Source organism: Lissotriton vulgaris, chromosome 3_1, assembly GCF_964263255.1.
Source record: "Lissotriton vulgaris chromosome 3_1, aLisVul1.2, whole genome shotgun sequence".
NCBI classification, from domain to species: Eukaryota; Metazoa; Chordata; class Amphibia; order Caudata; family Salamandridae; genus Lissotriton; species Lissotriton vulgaris.
Window position 1 is genome coordinate 1,030,551,049 of NC_141689.1, and position 19,375 is coordinate 1,030,570,423.

Sequence of the window (19,375 nt, forward strand, 5' to 3'; positions counted from 1 at the left end):
GTTCAGAACTATCCCATGTGATAGAAACAGCAGGACAGCTTACCTCTAAATTTGTATAGATTGTGGAGAAAATGTCAAGTCTTGGCGCAAAATCGCCTTGAATTCCACACTAAAAGAAGGTAAATTATGGGTGATATTTAGTAAAGTAAAAGACAGTATGTCTAGAGAAAGTAATTGCAACTATGTCTTACCTAAACAGCCAACTTTTGGAGTAAGAGTCGGTGTGCATTATGTTTAGAAAGAGGCCACAGTAAGCACCAATCTGGAATGTGAATAAAGTACACATAACAATATACATGTTAACAATTAAGGTATCCAGAGGTTGTTTTTAGTGAAAAAAAACCAAAGTCTGCGCTGTGAAACATTTCAAGACGAAACCAAAGCGTGTATAATGTGGAGGCTATATTAGTCTCGCATCATGAGATAAACACCTGACTAGACGGAAACTAAATGCCTACTGCATGTATATTAGAATGAGGCAAGTAACAAATATTATGTAGAAATTAAAACAGAAAGCATATGTGGCTGTTATAAACATGATTTAGAATTATCCCTGGAAACATGATACTCAACTGGATAACAGATTTAGCCCCATGTCCAAACCTGAGGGTGTCTTGTTGGTGTCTCAGCAAGAGGAAAACTTGCAGCTTGTGCATTCTTTTACATAGGATGAAGAAAGAGTAAAAAGCAAAGAGGGACTTAGTAAAAGTGTAAACATTCCTAAAGTTGGTAGGATTCATAGACGGTTAAAGGAGGGTTAGTGGTCACCCTTAACATATATTGGTAAATGCTGTATCTTAAAGAATACTGTGAAATTTCTCAACGGGGGCTCAAGAATCCAAACTGACCTGTAATGTAGATGTCTACAATTTTCTGAGTATCCATTAAAGTACAAGTTGGATTTTTGCAACAAAACACCAGTCAAGTAATGCCCTTCTAGATTAGATAAAGCCCCCATCAGTTCAGAATACTGTCTAGTTTTGTAGTCCCATTCAGATAATGACCTACCTCTAAGATCAGATATTGTCTCCTAGTTCAGACAGTGGCCAACTGAAAATAGCCCCTCTCAAGACTGTCAAAAGAAAGGCTTTCTAGTCTTCCCCAATCTCATCTGGAAACCCTGCCCAAGAACAGCCACTCCCAAGATAGGTTCTCAGCTTGGTTCTCAAGTCAAAGTCGGCAAATAATGCCCAGCATATATGCGTCTCGTATCCAACCGTACATTTTTACAGAAATTTATGAAATCAGAGATTCAATATGTCTAATATATACAACAAAAGGCAAAAAAGCAACCTGACAACCAAATGAGGTTGTCGGCTTCAGGAAGGCGACGTTACTAGGTGTGGTGATGGGCCCTAGGCCCACATGGTGAAGGGAATGACAACACAGGACACCAGTCGTGGAGTGGAACTCTGGCCTCGAGCACGTGCGCTCGGGTCCTTTTATTTGCAGCCTCACCTGATCCAGTGACGTCTGTGGTGGGTGGGTGTACAGTGTATGGTTACACTGGAGAACAACTAGACTGTGTCTTTGCAGGACACTACATCCCTCCCAAAGTTCAGGGAAAAGAAAACAAAATGTCCAACCTGCAAGAAAACAGAATAATAACAATTTACAGCCCCAACAGGTTTTCTTCAGACGATCGGCTGGGAGAACGTTGAACAGTTCCTGGATTACAAAGTCAGCCAGATGAGCTTCACCTCAGCGGTGTACTTCAGATCATCCTTGTCTTGCTGCGCTTATGTAGATTGTTCAACATTTGGGGTACCTGGAGCAGAATGGGATTGACCCTTGAGGGGTCTCACCGGTGTTCCGAGCCTGGTGAAGGACAACGCTTGTTGGTTGTTGGAGACGACTGCGGCACGAGAGGTCTCTCTCTGGATTTGCTGATCTTGATGCTTTCACACCTCCTGCCGGCCAAGTAACGTCCGACTTGCCTTTCTTGCCGGACTCCTCTCTCACTGGAGTCTCGAAGATTGGCCTCTCCTGCTTGGACTCTTCTCTCACTAGAGTCGCTGGGAGGACCCTCTTTCTGGACATGATGGGACCCGGTGGACCGTGCGGGGCTTCGCATGAGCCGCGCAAAGGCGTCGCTGAGGAACTGCCAAAGGACTCACCGCCAAGTCGCTCATGTTGCCCTTGGGAAGTTTATGTCATTCGCCAGTACGGTCTTGCCGTTAGGACATGGGTTCAGTGTCTTCATCAGACCGTTTCTCGGTGCCAGGTGTTCACCTGGGGCCTTCGTGCTTCTGTTGCTTGTCGTGGAGCTGCCGCTGCTGCACCTCTCCCATCCGGATTCCTCTCTCACAGGACATGCGGCCGAGGCCCTTGTCCCCTGGGCTGCCACGTGACTGTGTGGGCTGTGCGGGTCGCTGTGGAACTTCGGACAGGGCCACAGAAGAGTATTGTGTAGTCCACAAGGGTGGATTGTCTAGTGCTCAGGTATGCTCTGCTTTGGCAAACTCCAGGTTCACGGGGCACCCATACGGTTCTTCGGTGGTTGGTCTTCTCGAATGCAGGTTGTCGGGATTTCTGGGATCCACACGGATGGTGCGATGCTCCTTGGACAGTACCGATGTTCCTGTGTGCTGAATGTGGTTCTCGCTCTTCTTTCTCGACGCGGTTCAGTCTTTTTCCTTGCTTGCTCCTGCTAACCAGGCTTCTCCATGTAGCGGGCCCTCTACATGTCGTCCCCTTGGTCTTGTCCATGCGGTGGGACACTGTCTTCTCTTGGCTCGGTGACTAGACCTGCCGTCGTATCTTCCCTGTTGCTTGATCACTTCCTTTGTTTTCATCGGGACACCCTTCTTGGTCATCGGGTTTCCTTGGTTCCTTTTTCGGCGGCACTTCTGCAATTCTCTGGCGAATTGGCTTCTTGTCTTCTTCCCTTTCTTTGTGGCGCCGCGCCCTTCTTCTCCCTGTTCCATCTCGCGACGCGGTCTGGTCACCGTACTGTCTTGCTCTTCTCAACCAGTCTTCTCCAGGCAGCGTGCACTCCACCTGTTTTTCTCTGGTCTGGGCATGGCTCTCCGACACTGTGATCTTCTCTTCTTGTGACTCGGCCAGTCGTCGCACATCTTCTCGGTTGCTGCTTCTTTCGGCGACCAGACTGGGTGGTCGACTCTTTGCTTGGGTGCGACCATTTGGCGGGTCGGTTTCTTTGCTTGGGTGCAACCATTTGGCGGGTCGGCTCTTTTGTTTGGGTGCGTCATGTCGTGTGACTGTCCGTGGTACCGGACTTGCGCGATGGCGCTCCACTTGCTCCTCTCCCTTTTTGCAGTGGCATCTTGTTGTCACGTGGCGCGTATTCTGCGCCCTTGTGCTTTCGTTCCTTCTGGTTCTTTCCGGCGCCGTCTCTTGTGCTTCTGGGTGTCCAGTTATATGCTTGGCAGTCTCCACTGTGTGATCGCTGTTCACCGTCACAGTGTTTGGCGTTGGCGCGCTTTGTCTGCGCAGAGGAGGGTTGCGTCACCGCTCCTGGTGCATCGCTGGTGCATGCCGCCTTGCGTGCTGACAATGGCGCTCTCGTTGCTGCGAGACGTCGCTGTCTCTCTTGGGGACCTTTGTGCGCTGTCCCGTGGCGTTGGCGTGTCGCAGTGCAGCATCACTCTGGCGCTCTTGATTCCTGGCGCTCCTGGCACGTTCCGGCGCAGTGCGGTGTGGTCCTGTCGTGCGGGTGTGGAGTTCCGGGTGTGGAGTACTTGTACTCGTGGCGCGTTCCTGCGCTTCTGTGCCGTCGCCTTTTCTCTCAGGCTGCGTGGTAGCTTGTATACTTCCTTGGACGTGGCGGCGGGCAGGTTGCTGCTCTTTGTAGACTTTTGCTGCAGACCTTCCTTGTACTTTGTGGCGCATTCCTGCGCCGCCTCTTGCGCTGCGGTGTGTCTTCTGTACACCCTGGTGCACCAGGGTGGCCTTGCGCTGCAGTCAGTCATTTCGCCATGACCCTGGTGGTTGCAGTCTTCGGCCTGCGTTGCTGCGGGCTGGTCTTAGGCTGAGCTCTGTAATTGGTTGGTCCAAGGCTTTTTCTTTTGTGTGGAGCCCTTATCTTGCCTGTGATTTGTCCGTGTGGCCACTAGATGGCAGCGTTGTCTTTGATTTTGTCGTGGGCCTGGGTTTGCTGTGGTCTGGATGCTTCCTGCTTTCTGGTGGGAACGGAGGAGCCTCGGCTGATCAGATCTGGAGTTGCTGTTTGCACTTTGCTGGTGAGGAGCTTGCTTGCTGGGGCGGCAGATCACAGGACACACGGCGTAGGTGAATCACCATCGGAGGGTTTCTTGGGGTTTTGGTGAGTCACTCCCTTTTCTGCACCCAAACTTTTCCTCCGTGTTGAGTCAGACTGTTTCCTGGCCTCAGGAGGTGCAGGGGCTCGAGGCACGTACAGTGCTCGGTGTTCGGGTGTTGGTGGAGGGGGGGGGCTCGAGGTGAATGCGGGTGGGCTCTGCTTGGTATACTTGCACATGGGTCGCTGTGCTGCTAATGCTTTTCAGGCGCGGCCTTCCATCGGACCAAATTGCTTTCGCGCTGCCACTTCAGTGTCTCTATGTTTTCACAGTGAATGAAGGCTGGGGGCTAGCACTGCTCCTAGCGGCCACACATGTGTGGGGATCGGCTGCTCCGGACGGCCTTCCACCGCCTCACTTGTCTGTCTCTTTCCTCCCTCTCCTGCAGCCTCGCATACTATATGCGGGACGGCGGGGGAGGGGTGTCGGCCTTGTAGTCTGCAGTGTTCGCGGCTGCTCTGGCCGTTTTCCTTGGATCACTGTCCCTGGGGCACTACCACCCCCTGCTGCCCCACTCGCACTCACGGTGTCCTCGGGCGCCACTACTACTCCTCGGAGGCCCTCACACTGGGCGGCAGCACCTTCTCCCTTCCCCCGATAAGTTTATTTCCGCTTTGCGTCTCCAGCAGTGCGGGACTGACCGGGGAGCCATGCAGGCTTCGGGAGAGACTCGGGATGATTTTTTTTGGGGGGGCAGGGCACCACTCAGAGTCTTCACGTTCGCTCCTTCCCCTTTCAGCACTTGGCAGCGGCGGCCGGCATCACGGCAGTCCGGCTTCGCGTGCCATTTGTTCTGCAGGGCCTAGCGCTTTCTCCGGCGGGGTAACAGTTCTCCTCATAGCGGGTAGGCTCCGCTTCATTTCTTCTTTCACACACTCCCCGCCGCAGCAGCTTCAGTCACATGCTGCGCGGCGGGAGTAGGGGCCGGAGCTGCAGTCGGGGCTCAACTCGGCAGGACCGGCGCTAGGCATGGGCAGTGTGGGCAGCCGCCCAGGGCCTCGCGATCGGCAAACCACAGGGGGCCTCGCGCCCCCTTGAAAGGTCACACGTTCACAGCTCACTACAGGGCCCCCTGCCTCACCTGATCACATTACAGGTGGGGGAAGGTGCAAACAGAATGGGGGGGCGGCAAAACAGCTGGGCCAGCAATTATGTTGGCTCACAATGTCAGGGGCGGGGCAGCACCTCGGTTAAGTACCGGCCATTCTAGGCTCTGGTTCTGCATTTTGTTTCTAGGCAACAGAGGCCCCTTTGTTTCTTTCGAGCACCAGCCGGACACAGGTAAGAGGAGGTGGGTGAGGGGAGGAGGTAGCAGCCAGATCAACTGGCTTTTGTTATACATCGAATCTTTGTAGGGCAGTGTCTCTTATCTTAACTGAGCAGAATGTTTGAGACCAGAGGGTGGGGCATCTTGTCGTGTTAAGCAAAGGTGGACAGGGGCTGGGCTACCTTGGCATGGAAGCAGTAGACAGCACAGGACTAGGACAGAATATAGGCTCTGGAACCAAAATAAAAGAGACCCCATTAGCTTATCAGATAGCTGAAAGTGTGACTCGTTGCACATCGGAGCAGTTTTAAACTTGTAAATCCAAGTTTTGATGGAGTTTTGCACTGTATGGGAGACTGCACGCATTTGTGCTTGTTGCAGGCAATGTTTGAGGTACTGGGGAAATTAACAGTAAAATTCCTCCAGACCTTAAAACTGACCCCAAACACCAAAATAACTGATCTGCTTACTGACCTGTTACACTAGCCCTTCTGGCACTGCTAGATTGCCCTGGTGGCCAGTCCGACTCTGGCAGCAGCTGTCGCATGTGCCGGCGATATTCGGGATTCTTCAGGGAAGCACGGAGCCTAGGTGCCTCGGTGAAGTAGAGATAGCAACAGGCAGCCCCCCTGTCCCCCGTCAAAGTAGCTGCTCATGCACACAAACTGGGGTCAGGGGCAGAAGGTAATACAAAGCTATATGGCCCCTGCAGAGTGTGTTAAGCGGCCCGAGTCTCGCATATCTCGTATTTATTCATTAGGCTTGGACTGGGAGGGGGGTCCTGAAGGGTTGGGGCCTGCGTTAGGTCCCCTTATCAGAGGCGTGGGGGCACACCTGTACAGTTCAAACCTTTCACCCACAATAGAATGGATTCCGACCGGGAAAGAAACAGGGGTATTTACATGGCGCCCTCCAGCGCTGTATCCTGAATCGATAAAATGATTTCATTTATTTTGTGGTCAGCTTTTTGGAGGGCTTGACAGCGAACATTCGTATATTACCATGGGTTCGGAGAATTTTTGTTCGAGTTTATGTGGTCGTGCATTCCACCAATCCCTCTTCAGAACAGCAATTACTGATTTTCACTCCCATTTGCTCATTTTTTTCTTATAAAAGTCAATTCTACACAACGCGATTCCGTTGCGCATTAGAATCTGTTACCCTTCAATAACCCTCATTTTCACTCCTTTTTATATTTAACATTTAAAGACGTATTTGAGAGTTTGAGTTTGGGGGGCACGTAGAGACGGGCTGAGGAATAGGTTAAATATGCTTGGTGTGTTACATACCAATTCGAAGAAAAAAAAAATAGGCAATTTTGGGTACGAAATGGTGTTACAAATTTGCTTTTGTTTATAAGATAATAAAAGCTCAACCAAGCAATTTATATCAGCCAATGCTGTTACTCAGTCCAAATGAACTATTCTTGTTTATTTTCAGAGGTTAAAATGGCTGATGTGGTCCTGCTAGCATTCAGATGAGTAGTGTGTAGTTACAAACAGATCACTGTAACAAGTGTTTTATGGCGGTGGGCTTTCTAACTTGTATCGGAACTTGTGACCGAAAGTTTACACACAGACCTCTGCAGCAGGTACCGAACCAGGCTAGTTACCCTACAGGGGTTGTACCTGTAACCTGTATTATGCGACGTAGAGCAAAACACACAAGATGATGGACGGAATGATGCACAATGGCAAAACATTCACCCCAGTCACAGATCTGGGTATAATCCATGGTTGTTTTGCTCACCAAGCCACCCCAGTTTAAACATGGCCATTTGCAAATCAGTCTTGACCCTGTGCCTCATGGGAACAGTCCAGCCCGAACTGCCAAGCCATGTCTTCTCTGGACCGGAATCAAGCATTTTAGGACCGGTTTCTGGCTATCAGCCGTCTTCAGCCAGGATAGCTTGACTCCAGTGGCTTAGTGAGCAAGGGACCCACGTCTGGGCAGACCCTTCCCACATAAGGTGAACAGCAAAACAAACACACAAGATCATGGACAGAATGTTGCACAATGGCAAAACATTCACCCCCAGTCACAGATCTGGGTTTAATCCATCGTTATTTTGCTCACCAAGCCACCCCAGTTCAAATATGGCCATATGCAAATCAGTATTGACCCTGTGCCTCATGAGAACAGTCCAGCCCGAACTGCCAAGCCATGTCTTCTCTGGACCGGAATCAAGCATCCTAGGACCGGTTTCTGGCTATCAGAGCACACCTCTGCGAGCCGTATATCAACTCTGGACTACGGAAACACCCTCTACGCAGGTACTACCGCTAAACTCCAGAAGAAACTCCAACGAATCCAAAACGCCTCAGCCAGGATCATATTAGACATCCCGCGCAACGAACACATCTCCGGTCACCTGAAAGACCTCCACTGGCTACCCGTCAATAAGAGAATCACTTTCCGACTGCTAACTCACGCACACAAATCACTCTACGACATCGGACCAGAATGCCTCAACTCACGACTGTCCTTCTACACCCCCTCCCGCCAACTACGTTCTTCCAACCAAGCCCTCGCCACTGTACCTCGCATCAACAGGACCACCATGGGAGGCAGATCCTTCTCATACCTGGCTGCTAAAACATGGAACTCACTCCCCGCTTACCTTCGCCTCACCCAGAACCACCTAGCATTCAGAAAACAACTTAAAACGTGGATATTTGACAAGTAATCCTCCTCCCCTTTCTAAGCGCCTTGAGACCCTCTGGGTAGGTAGTGCGCTATATAAATTCTCTGACTTGACTCTTAAGCTTTAACTGGGCATGCATGTTTGCGTTATGCATGATACACAGATGTTTGTGTTAGCACTCTCCGCACTGAACATTTTTATTGTGTGTAGGTTTTTTATGGTGTTTGCACACATGCGTACCTACATGCAGCCAGAAAAATGAGCGCCAGGAGCACTGTTATGGGTATAATATGTTGTGACCAGTAGGTGAGACTTTAACCCCAAAGTAAACTTGCCGGGATCAAAATCGGTGAACGTCACTTAACCTCTGTTGCTCTGTAGCAGGTGCATTATCCAACCAAGACATTTTAATGGCATGAGTACGCATTGTGTGAAGTTTATACACACACATGCATGCGCATCCCTGAAGCAGGTCCAGGGTCTAATCGAGGAAGCCAACACCGTGCGGTGCGTCTACATCCTGGACCCCTAGTTTGCTGGCTCTTCCTGTTATAGCATCAAATGGTTTCTCTAGTTCTATCCATTCGCTCCAGTGGTTTGTTTAGGAAGCTTTATTGAAATAGAAAGAGAAAACATGGTACAGAAATATAAAAAGGAGCATGAAGTACAAATCCATAGAATAACGAGGAATAAAAATTAAGAATCAAATGGTGAAAAATCTAATACATCATACAACTTCGAGAGTAAAAAACAATGTAAGAGGAAGATAAAATCATATAGTACCATAATAAAAGGAGCATTTTCGCTTTTAAGTTTCAAAAATATAAAAAGAAGGAAACGTTGAGGGACCTTCCTCAAACAGTAGCCTCTTTCTTTTTCTGTTTTTTTTCTTTCTTTTTTCTATTGTGTAGGTCATGAAGGAGAGAAGTATGTTTTGGATAAAATGTACAGTCTTATTAAATTGGGCCATAGCAACTTATATTGTCCACAGTGTTTGAAAATTATGGAGGTACAGTAGGAGGCACCATATTATGTTTTAGATTGGGCTGGGTATATAATATTAATTGGTAAGTAGTAGGGGATAGGATATCAGATACAAGATTAACTTTTCATGCTTTGATTTGCCATTTAAATAGAATCCTATCCATTTTTGTGATAGGTATCTTGTATATTTGAAAATAGTACACATACTGCCTGTTCCCATTTCAGTATCTAATATGGAATTTAATTTTACATTTATTCTACAGGATCAAGCTTTTTAACATAAGGAAAAATGGCAAGCCGTGACCGCGACAATGGACGGAAACATGCCTCTGGTGCATTCGAGAGGAAAAGGAAGCGGGAACAGATTGAAGAAGATAAAAGTCAGCGGTATTCGCTACTTAAATTTATGAGAAGAGGGATGCACAATGAGAAGGAAAATAGCCCCAACACAGAAGTCTCCCAGTTCCAAAATCAGGAGCCAGAGAACCCGCAGGACCAGCACCAAGCATCAACTGCCACTAGTGTGCTCATTCAGTACGACAATTAAGTGGTGAAGAGCATCTTGGGTCAAGATCCTAAACACATCAATACTAACAGAGACAGTAGAGTCTCCAGTTTCGAGCAACGTGATCAGGAACATGATCAGCAAGTTACAGAAGGACAGGTATCACAGTTGCAAGAACAGGAACCAGAGGACCAGCAGCAATAAAAAGCCAGTGACACTTCCAAGCTCCAAGGAGAGATACAAAAGAACTCGGATGTGCAACAGTAAGTTAACATCACAATTAATATGCCATCTGAATATTATGATTGTGGAGAAAAGAACCAGTATACCCAGCAGCTGGACATTGTAAAAGTGGCAGAGACTGGTAGCGATGAAACTGCCATCAAAACTACTGAAAAGTTTTTCCACCACATTGATGATGACCCGGGGAAATGGCCTACTACTCAAGACGATAGAATACGTTGCTACCTAGTAGAAAGAGGACCTACCCAGGCTGGACGTAATGCATGTGAATATTTCCCACGTGACTCCCAAAATCGATCCTTCAAACCTACTTTTTTCAAAAGAGAAATGAGTAAAGGTCAGCAAATTAACCGTCGGTGGCTGGTGTATTCGACGTATAAAAATGCTGTATTTTGTTTCTGCTGCAAATTGTTTACCACTTCCTTCACTAACACTAAGCTTGTGAGCAGCGGTTTGTCTGATTGGCATCATCTTGGTCAGCTTTTACATGAACATGAAATTTCTCAGGAGCAACTAAAAAATATTAGGGAGTGGAAGGAGCTTGAACTTCGACTGCGGAAGGAATGCACTATTGATAAGCAAAACCTTGCTCAAATCCAGCAGGAGAAGATGCATTGGCGAAATGGCTTGGAGAGGCTCCTAGCAATTACACAGTACCTAGCAGAACATAACTTGGCATTCCGCGGCAGTGTTGACCAGCTGAACCAACCCCACAATGGCAACTTCCTAGGGCTTATACAACTTTTAGGCAAATTTGAGTCGGCTATGATGGAACATGTTCGCAGAGTTACCACAAAGGAGATTCATACACATTATCTTGGCAAACACATTCAGAATGAATTGATTGAGCTGATGTCTGAGATGGTTCTCAAAGAAATTCTACGGCGTGTCCGAAGAGCCAAATATTACTCAGTGCTTCTTGACTGTACTCCTGATTTGAGTTATACCGAACAGATGACATTTATTGTGAGATTCGTCAGTTCTACAAATGGATGTGTAACTATCGAGGAACATTTCATTGGATTCATTCCCCTGGAAGAGCAAAGTGGTCTGGCTCTTACTGATGCGTTATTGCACAAGCTGAAGGCACTGAAAATACCCCTTGCTGATTGTCGTGGGCAAGCTTACGACAATGGTGCAAATATGCGTGGGCAATACAGTAGCGTGCAAGCTCGAATCTTAAAAGAGAACACACAGGCTTTTTTTACACCGTGCGCCTGTCACAATTGGAACCTGGTCCTGGGAGATGCTGCAGCTTCATCTACATATGCTGCCAACTTCTTTGGTGTTATTCAACGACTTTACTCATTGTTCTTTGCATCAACAAAAAGATGGAATGTATTAAACGAAGTTTGAGTGACCCTTTCCCTCAAAAGCCTCTCTGCTACTCGGTGGGAATGCCGTCTGGAAAGCGTCAACGCGGTCCGATTTCAGATGAGTTTAATACTTGAAGCACTTCTGCAGGTGTCTGAAATGGATAAAGATGTGAAAACCAGAAGTGAAGCAACATCACTAGTATCAGAGCTTGAATCATATGAATTCCTCCTATGTTTGATCATATGGTATGATATTTTAATGAGAATCAACACAGTCAGTAAACTGATGCAGAGTGAGAACATGTAGCTTGATGTAGCTGTGAAACACGTCCAGGAACTACTTATATTCTTAACAAAGTATCGCCATCAAGGATTTACAGCTGCATTGATATCAGCAAATGAACTTGCAGATGAATTGGAAATTCAAAAAGAATTCAAATGTGATCGAAGAATATCTAAGAAAAAGAAAATGTTTGGATATGAGGGAGCGGACATGCCAATCATGGACCCAAAAGAGCAATTTCGCATTAAGTTTTTTAATGCTCTTGTTGATACAGCAATTGTGTGCATCGACAGACAATTTGAGCAGCTAAAAAATCACCAAAAGCAATTTGGCTTTCTTTATAATATTTCCAGCTTAAAAGACATGAAAAGTGGAGCCCTACAAAAGCACTGCAATGATCTACATCATCTTCTGTCAGACAGCTCAGCTGATGGAGCTATATCTTCAGACATAGATGGGATTGAACTGTTTCAGGAGATTTCCTTTCTTGCTTAAGTCTTCCTGAAAAACTTGGCATGTTAAAGGCTTTTCAGTATATTTATTTTAACAGATTGGAAGACATCTATCCAAACTGTGTGCTTGCCCTAAGAATTCTGATTACAATTCCAGTGACAGTAGCATCTGCCGAACGCAGTTTCTCACGCCACAAATTGATAAAGACTTATTTACGCTCAACGATGTCCCAGGAACGACTATCAGGATTGGCCCTTCTTTCAATAGAAGGAGATATTGCAGCAACATTGGACTACAGTGAAATGATTGATGCCTTTAGCAGAATAAAGGCTAGGAAGATCACATTTTAGCATGTAGTGCTACACACAAGATACTGATTTGACACAACAAGTTTACTTATTCAATATTGTCCTGTCAGAATGAACTCATTGGGCTCTTTACTTTGTAATTTTTCAGAGTTCAACTTAATGTATCCTGTTTTGTTCCTCCTGCAGATTCAGCTGTGAAATGTATGCTGTGTTTTCTTGACCCTCTGTTTCCTTTGAAATTTGGGAGCATGTCCACTCCCCATGCATTCAGAGGATCAACACCAACTACTCATTGAAGGAGCTGGTAAGTGTTACACTTGTGTTGTTGCCTTGTAATATTTCTTAGTTTGTTATGAATGAATAACAATAATGATAACCTGTTATATGTATATGTTTGTATTAGGATGGAGGCGAAAAGGCCAGATTCGACCAGTGACCTCCAGATGCGTACAGGACACGAAATGAAGATGGCAATTTCTTTCTTTTTTTCCATTCCTACCCCTACCCCAATTTTCCCCAAGTTGGACAACACCATAAAGTTCCAAATATAAACAACAATGGGGCTGTCTATTTGGGGAGTTTGAGGATTGTCATCAGAATCCTGCCATTCTGCCTCTACCACTTCCTACAAACAGTGATTTGAAAACCCCTTGAATCTGCAGCATACTTCCACTTTGAACACACCGATGGTTACATGACGTTTCCTGAATGAATCAATATCAGGGAGCCACTCAACAGGAATAATCTAGAAAGTTGGAGTTACTCTATTTATGTTTCACTGGAATTGTGTTTTTATGTGTTCATTCTCTCAACGTTGTTTGATTGCAATATTTCATTTTATCTACTTTTTATAATAAATTGATATTTGCTCATCTGTTTTCAACACCCTCTACTTTTTGTCAATGTTACTGATATCCACATTAGTTAGCTTCCGTGATGCCAAATAAGATCAATAGTACTGCAATGTCGCTTTCTGTGATGTCACTTCTTGTGACGCAATATGCAATTAGGGGGGCCTCGCATCTTCCCTTTCGCCTGAGGCCTCAGAAGGTCTAGGCTGCAACTCGGTGCCTCAGATGCGGGGCAGGCTCTGCTTTCGGTGCACTTGCTGGCGGCCGCGGCCGACTCCATTCCTGTCACAGCGGGTGGGCTCCGCTTGTACTCAGTGACAAGGGGTCACTTCAGGCCTGCGCGCCCCCCCCAAGCATTCGATATCGCCCGGCTCACCTCCGGCCTGCGGGCCTTTACCTCAGCGCAGGTGGGCTCCGCCTGGACCCTCAGTGGCGAGGGTCAGTGGTGGCCGAAGCGGGTGGGCTCCGGTCGGTCTGCTCTTCACCGGTGGGGCCCTGTGATGTCACTGTGTTGCGGCCGACCCGGGTGGGCTCCGGTCGGTCCGCTCCTCTTCAACCCACGCTGGGGGCTCACGCTGGGCACTGGAGGTGCGGGGTGGGCTCCCAGTCACCTCCTGCTTCGCGGTGTCGGCCCGGGGCTTCGCACACGCCCCGTGGGCCTCAGCTTGTTGTCACTTGTTGCAGGGGGGGTGTTCTTCGCACAGCAGCATGCTCTCCTCCTCTTTTTCGGGGTTTTACAGCGTGGCACGCATGGCTAGCGTTACCGCCTCGTCGCCAATGTGGTGATGGGCCCTAGGCCCACATGGTGAAGGAAATGACAACACAGGACACCAGTCGTGGAGTGGAACTCTGGCGTGAGCACGTGCGCTCGGGTCCTTTTATTTGCAGCGTCACCTGACCCAGTGACGTCTGTGGTGGGTGGGTGTACAGTGTATGGTTACACTGGAGAACAACTAGACTGTGTCTTTGCAGGACACTACACTAGGTAAGGGGAGTCCTCAGCACATGGGGTAAAAGGAGGGGAACAGTATATAGCATGATTTGTGTATAAGATAGATATATGCACTAGTGTATAGGTTCATGAGGGGGTAATAGGGAGAAATTTATCAGAAATGGATAAGTGAGAGTGTCAGGTTACAGGTGTACAAGCATTCTGAGTGCCCACGCGCAGTGACGTAATTGGGTTGCAAGATGTGGCAACAGACTGTATGGTTGCCTGAAAGTCCTCCAGGATCGTGTCCCAGATGTTCGCTAACATGTATTTGCAGAGACTGCACGTGTGTCCTCTCCACACAAAGACGCCCCTTCAGCACAGGTCCATACGTGCATAGATATTTTCCAGGCGGATATCATCAGTGGTGTTGATGATCTCCACCCTGTGTGATTAAATATTTGGCAAGGATCTCTGTAAACCGAGTGGTGGCTCTGTCACTTTATTGTCTCTACAGAGAAAGACGGTAGACCCAGACTATTTATGGGTAATCGCTAACCTTGCCGCTTTTATCTCCTGGTGGCCAGTATATTTTATTATCTCAACTTTGACACAGAGTGACTATTATTCCAACCCCTGACGAATGCCCTTGCAGCCGGTGAGTGAGGAGGGAACCCAAAGGTGAAGCATGTCACCTTCGGGTGAATGAGGGTTCTTGTCCTGAAAGGATTTCTTCCCTGGCAACCCCATCACAAATTTACTAATTAGTATATAGGACACTACTTGGATTTATGAGATCTGCCTGTCCTGATTCACTGTATAACCAGGCATACATGTTTGTGAGTTTAACTGCGTGGGATAAGGGCAAGGTATTCCATCATGCTTCTCCATCCTTTGTCTGTACAAGGGTGACTAATTCAGTTCCTCAACGAGTGCGCAGTGGGGTCAGAGAGAGCACCACGTGTGTACACAGCCAATCAGTGTGTCAGGTGGCAGCCTGTGCCCATGACATGGTAGTGGATGGCAAGATGCATAGGACTTTCCTGCTGCACACCACCCCAAGCAGCAAGTTACAGAGGAGAAAGTGACAAGGCGAGAGGCCCTTATCTATTAGCACCTTATCAAACGACATAAGAGTGCCATTGTGGTAGAGGTCCCCCCGTGTATGTAAACCTACTTCATTTGAGGTGACAAGTTCTCTGTAGTAGTAACCTGGTCTCCTCTTAAGAGTGCCCAGCAAGAGATGTGCAGATGCATACGGATGTGTGGCTTTGGTTATAAGAAGGCTGCGCTTAAAGCAGCAGCATGATACTGGTAAAAGTACAAGCACTGGGGTCTGTTGTTTGGAACAAGGGTGGAATAGATGCAGAATATGCGAGGGATCCCTGGGTGGGGCGGTGGTAGCGGTGTCCGATAACTGGAGCCCGATATCCTCCTGGCCACCCATTGTAACTGAGAGGCCATGTAGTAATCCTCAAAGTTAGGGACAGCCAGACCTCCTCCCACGGTTGGCAATGAGGGGAGAGGATGTGGCCCAATAGCTAGGGCTGTCAACCTCAAATCTGGGGAACCGGGTTCGAGTCTCGGCAATGACGCTCAACATTCTGTGATTCTGGGCAATTCACTTAATCTTCCCTTGCCTAAGAAAAAAAATAAACGTGTCCTTATGTAACGCAACGGGTGCTCATGGTAAGCGCTCTGATACCTGATATCTACGGGTCGAGTTTACGCTATACAAAACTTCGGAGAAAAAAAAGATTTGAGCTGATGAAGTGCCATTCTACACCTTGTGTTGTGCCAGAGAAGATTCCCCGTGAACCTATTAAGTTTGTGGTAAAATGATTTGGGGATATATAGGATAAGGTTAAAGAAGTGAGATAATCGGTGGGGGAGTAAGACCATCTTAGCAAGTGCCATCCTCCCAGTGACAGATGGGCAAGGGTTCTCCAGAATAGTTAGTTCGAGCATATTGAGGACACTGCATTGGTGAGAATACCATCTAATAGGTCAACGGGGTCGTGGTAAAACCCGATGCCGAGGTACTTAAATGTAACAGGTTGCCATGTAGGGCAGGCAACTCCAATACAGAAGATGGAGCCTGAGACTTAAGCAGAGAAGGAGTAAAAACATGAGTAAACATGATTTCTCCCAGTTGACTTTGAGCCAGGAAAGTGTTGCACATTTTTGAAGTATGGGTGCTAAATCAGAGGGATTTCTGTGAGCATCCTGCAAGTAAAGTAGCAGGTCATCTGCATATAATGACATAGAATTTAGGCCATCCCCCAGTGGAATATTCCTGGTACACCCGTGTGCAAGAATAGCAATGGTCAAAGGCTCAATAGCTAATAAAAAGAGGAGAGGAGAGAGGGGGCAGCCTTGTCAGGTACTTGTATGAATCACGGTGGGGTCAGAAATCAGAGCCCCAGTTTTCACTCTAGCTGCAGGTTGGTTATACAATAATATCACAAATTTAATAAACCTGAGGCCTAATCCATTGTGAAATAGAACTGTGAATAGAAGATTGGCCACACTGTTCACAGTGGAAAGCACATATTGGATACCAACTCTCCCCCTACTCCCGGGCACACCACCAAGGCGATAGTAGCCAATATCATCATAGACAAGGCAACTGTGCTGCTCTTCCCTGACTAAACACTTCAATCCAGCCCCAGAACTCACCTTTCCAGACGCAAAGAAACAGCTATGATCAGAAGGCCTCAGTTATGCACTAATGTTTCCTGCCAGGCTAAGGGTGGTCCACAACCTGTATACACTTTTCTTTGATGCTCCGGAGGCAGTGCAGGACTGGCTGGATCGATAATGCCCACACACCCAACAGCCGCCTACATGAGGAACGCCATCCCACTGCACACCAAGTCGGCGCTGACATGGAACAACTCAACCGACACCATCAGCAGCAATGCCATTCCAGCAGCAAGGTCTTACATCAGGGGAAATTACTGTAATAAAATCATAGAAGAATCATGTATACTATTTAGTTACGGATTGCACACATTTTATATTAAATATTGCAAAGGAGGTGGTTAATAAATATCAGCCCTTTCAGTTATAGGTCTAAGAGGCGGGCCAATCTAACCTGAGTCACCAAACAGTGCAACCAAATCATCATAGTGGTCATAAATCACGAGTAACGTTATAGTTCAATTTACATTGACAGCATAAAAAGAAACAAAACGGTAGTTCACCCCATGACTTTACACTATGTATAATTAATGACACTTATTGAGTACTCAAAGTGAGTAACAAGTCCAAATATCAGGCTATTCTTACTTCAATCCTCATGATACTCGGAGACAGTGCTAAATGATGGTGTTCCACTTCCACGCCATCTTGAAATGTCTATTAAACTCTCTAAGGCAGAGGTCTTCAACTTTTTGATGCCGTGACCCACTGTCAAAAAATTCTAAGCGTAAGAATCCCCTACTGGCAACAATTTCTAGAACTTGGTCCTCCTCATCATTGACAACTATCGACAACCATAAACACCATCAATTCCCACAGCAAATCATTTTTACATTGGGGAAATAAATTAAGTAGAGTTTCGCAAACCAAAGGTCAGTGAGCATGGGGGCGTAGTCAAAGGTGTGGCTAAAATAAAGAGCCTCATTAACAAGGCATTGGCGTAGGGCGGCGCCACAAATCTTCTTGTTTTTCTGCCCTACGTCAATGTGAAAGGGCAGGAATACACCTTATTTATGAAATATGGTGCATTCCTGTCCTTTTCCCCTGCGTTGGCGCACATATTGCTGCCTAACGCCAACATAGGCAGGATTGTTTTTGTACAGGAAGGGGCACCTTCCTGCTAAAAAATATTATGAGAGGGGTTTTCCTCTTTCTGTGTGTGCTTGTGGCAGCAATATGTGCAGAATGCAGCACACATAGAAAGAGGAACACACATAGAAAGAGGAAAAACAAGGAAAAATGAAAAATGTCACCTCACTAGGCCTGCTGTGAGGAGGCGTAAGGCTTTGGTGCTGCCCTAGCTTTAATTGGTTTTACAAATCTGGGGCAGCGTCAGAAACCAAGGGTGTTGCGTTGGAACATCTACTGCAATGCCTATGGAATGCCTACTTGACATAGTGTAAGGCAACGCAGCAACTTGCGCGCTTTGTCTTGCTCCTTATCTATGAGGCCATGCAAAGCCATGCAGGGGAACCTTGCATCGCCTCGTAGATATGATTGCAACGCTTGTGCCGCCAAAGCTTCACAAAAATTGATGCTGCGGCAGCGCAAGGCTCTCATAAATCAGCCCCAAATATTTAGTTTGTTGTTTAAGTCTTTCACCTAGAATCACCTATATTTACCTATGGGTAGCTTAATTGAAAAATAAATTTACTCAATGCAAAATTTACTGTAGTACATTATTAAACCTCTATTATTTAAAGCACTGCAGATAGAAACAGATAGAAACAGAATTACATTTGTTTGGCGCATTGGAGAATAATGACTTGTGTATTTTTAGTGCTATGAGGTCACAGCCTGTAACAGAAAGCACAGTGGATGTGTAAGTCGTCCTGACTAATATAATAAAGAGAGAGCCCAAACCTTTGAGGCGGGTAATCTCCGGAACCACAGCACCAATCACAACACCCAATACAGCGTTGGAAAGGGCAGTTGCAGCAGAAGGACATAGGCTATGCAGACGCCCACCATATACATTTAAAAGGTATAAGAACTGTGCCAGCAAAGTAGTCCCTGTGGGCGTGTCTGCATTGTGCTGTGGGCGTGTGCTGGGGGCGTGACAAATGCTGGGGGCGTGTGGTACGTTCCGCCCTTCATGCCATGTCTCATATTGTGTGCTACTCCCACCCTGCTCCCTTTAAATACCCCTGCACCCCATAATCATAACCCACCCGTACTCCTTAAAATACCCCAATACCCTTAAACACTAGCCCATCTTAACCCTATAAATATACCCTGTACCGCAAAACCCAAACCTATCCCTAAACCCTAAAAATACCCCTGTACCCCAAAACCCAAACCTAGCCCTAAACCCTATAAATACCCCTGTACCGCAAAACTCAAACCTACCCCTGAACCCTAAAAATACCCCTGTACCCCAAAACCCAAACATAGCCCTGAACCCTAAAAATACCACTGTACCCCAAAACCCAAACCTACCCCTGAACCCTAAAATACTTCTGTACCCCAAAACCTAAACCTAGCCCTGAACCCTTAAAATACCCCTGTACCCCAAAACCCAAACCTACCCCTGAACCCTAAAAATACCCCTGTACCCCAAAACCCAAACCTAGCCCTGAACCCTAAAAATACCACTGTACCCCAAAA

General features: G+C 47.0%; 1 long non-coding RNA gene across 1 annotated transcript; it reads right to left on the bottom strand.

The window, feature by feature from the left end:
• Positions 1-88: 88 nt before the first annotated feature.
• On the bottom strand, positions 89-16,802 carry LOC147727340 (uncharacterized). Its single transcript, XR_015309322.1, has 3 exons — positions 16,745-16,802; positions 192-262; positions 89-109 (listed from the first exon to the last, which is right to left on the bottom strand). It is a non-coding gene; the product is annotated as an uncharacterized LOC147727340 (long non-coding RNA).
• Between the last annotated feature and the right edge of the window lie 2,573 nt (positions 16,803-19,375).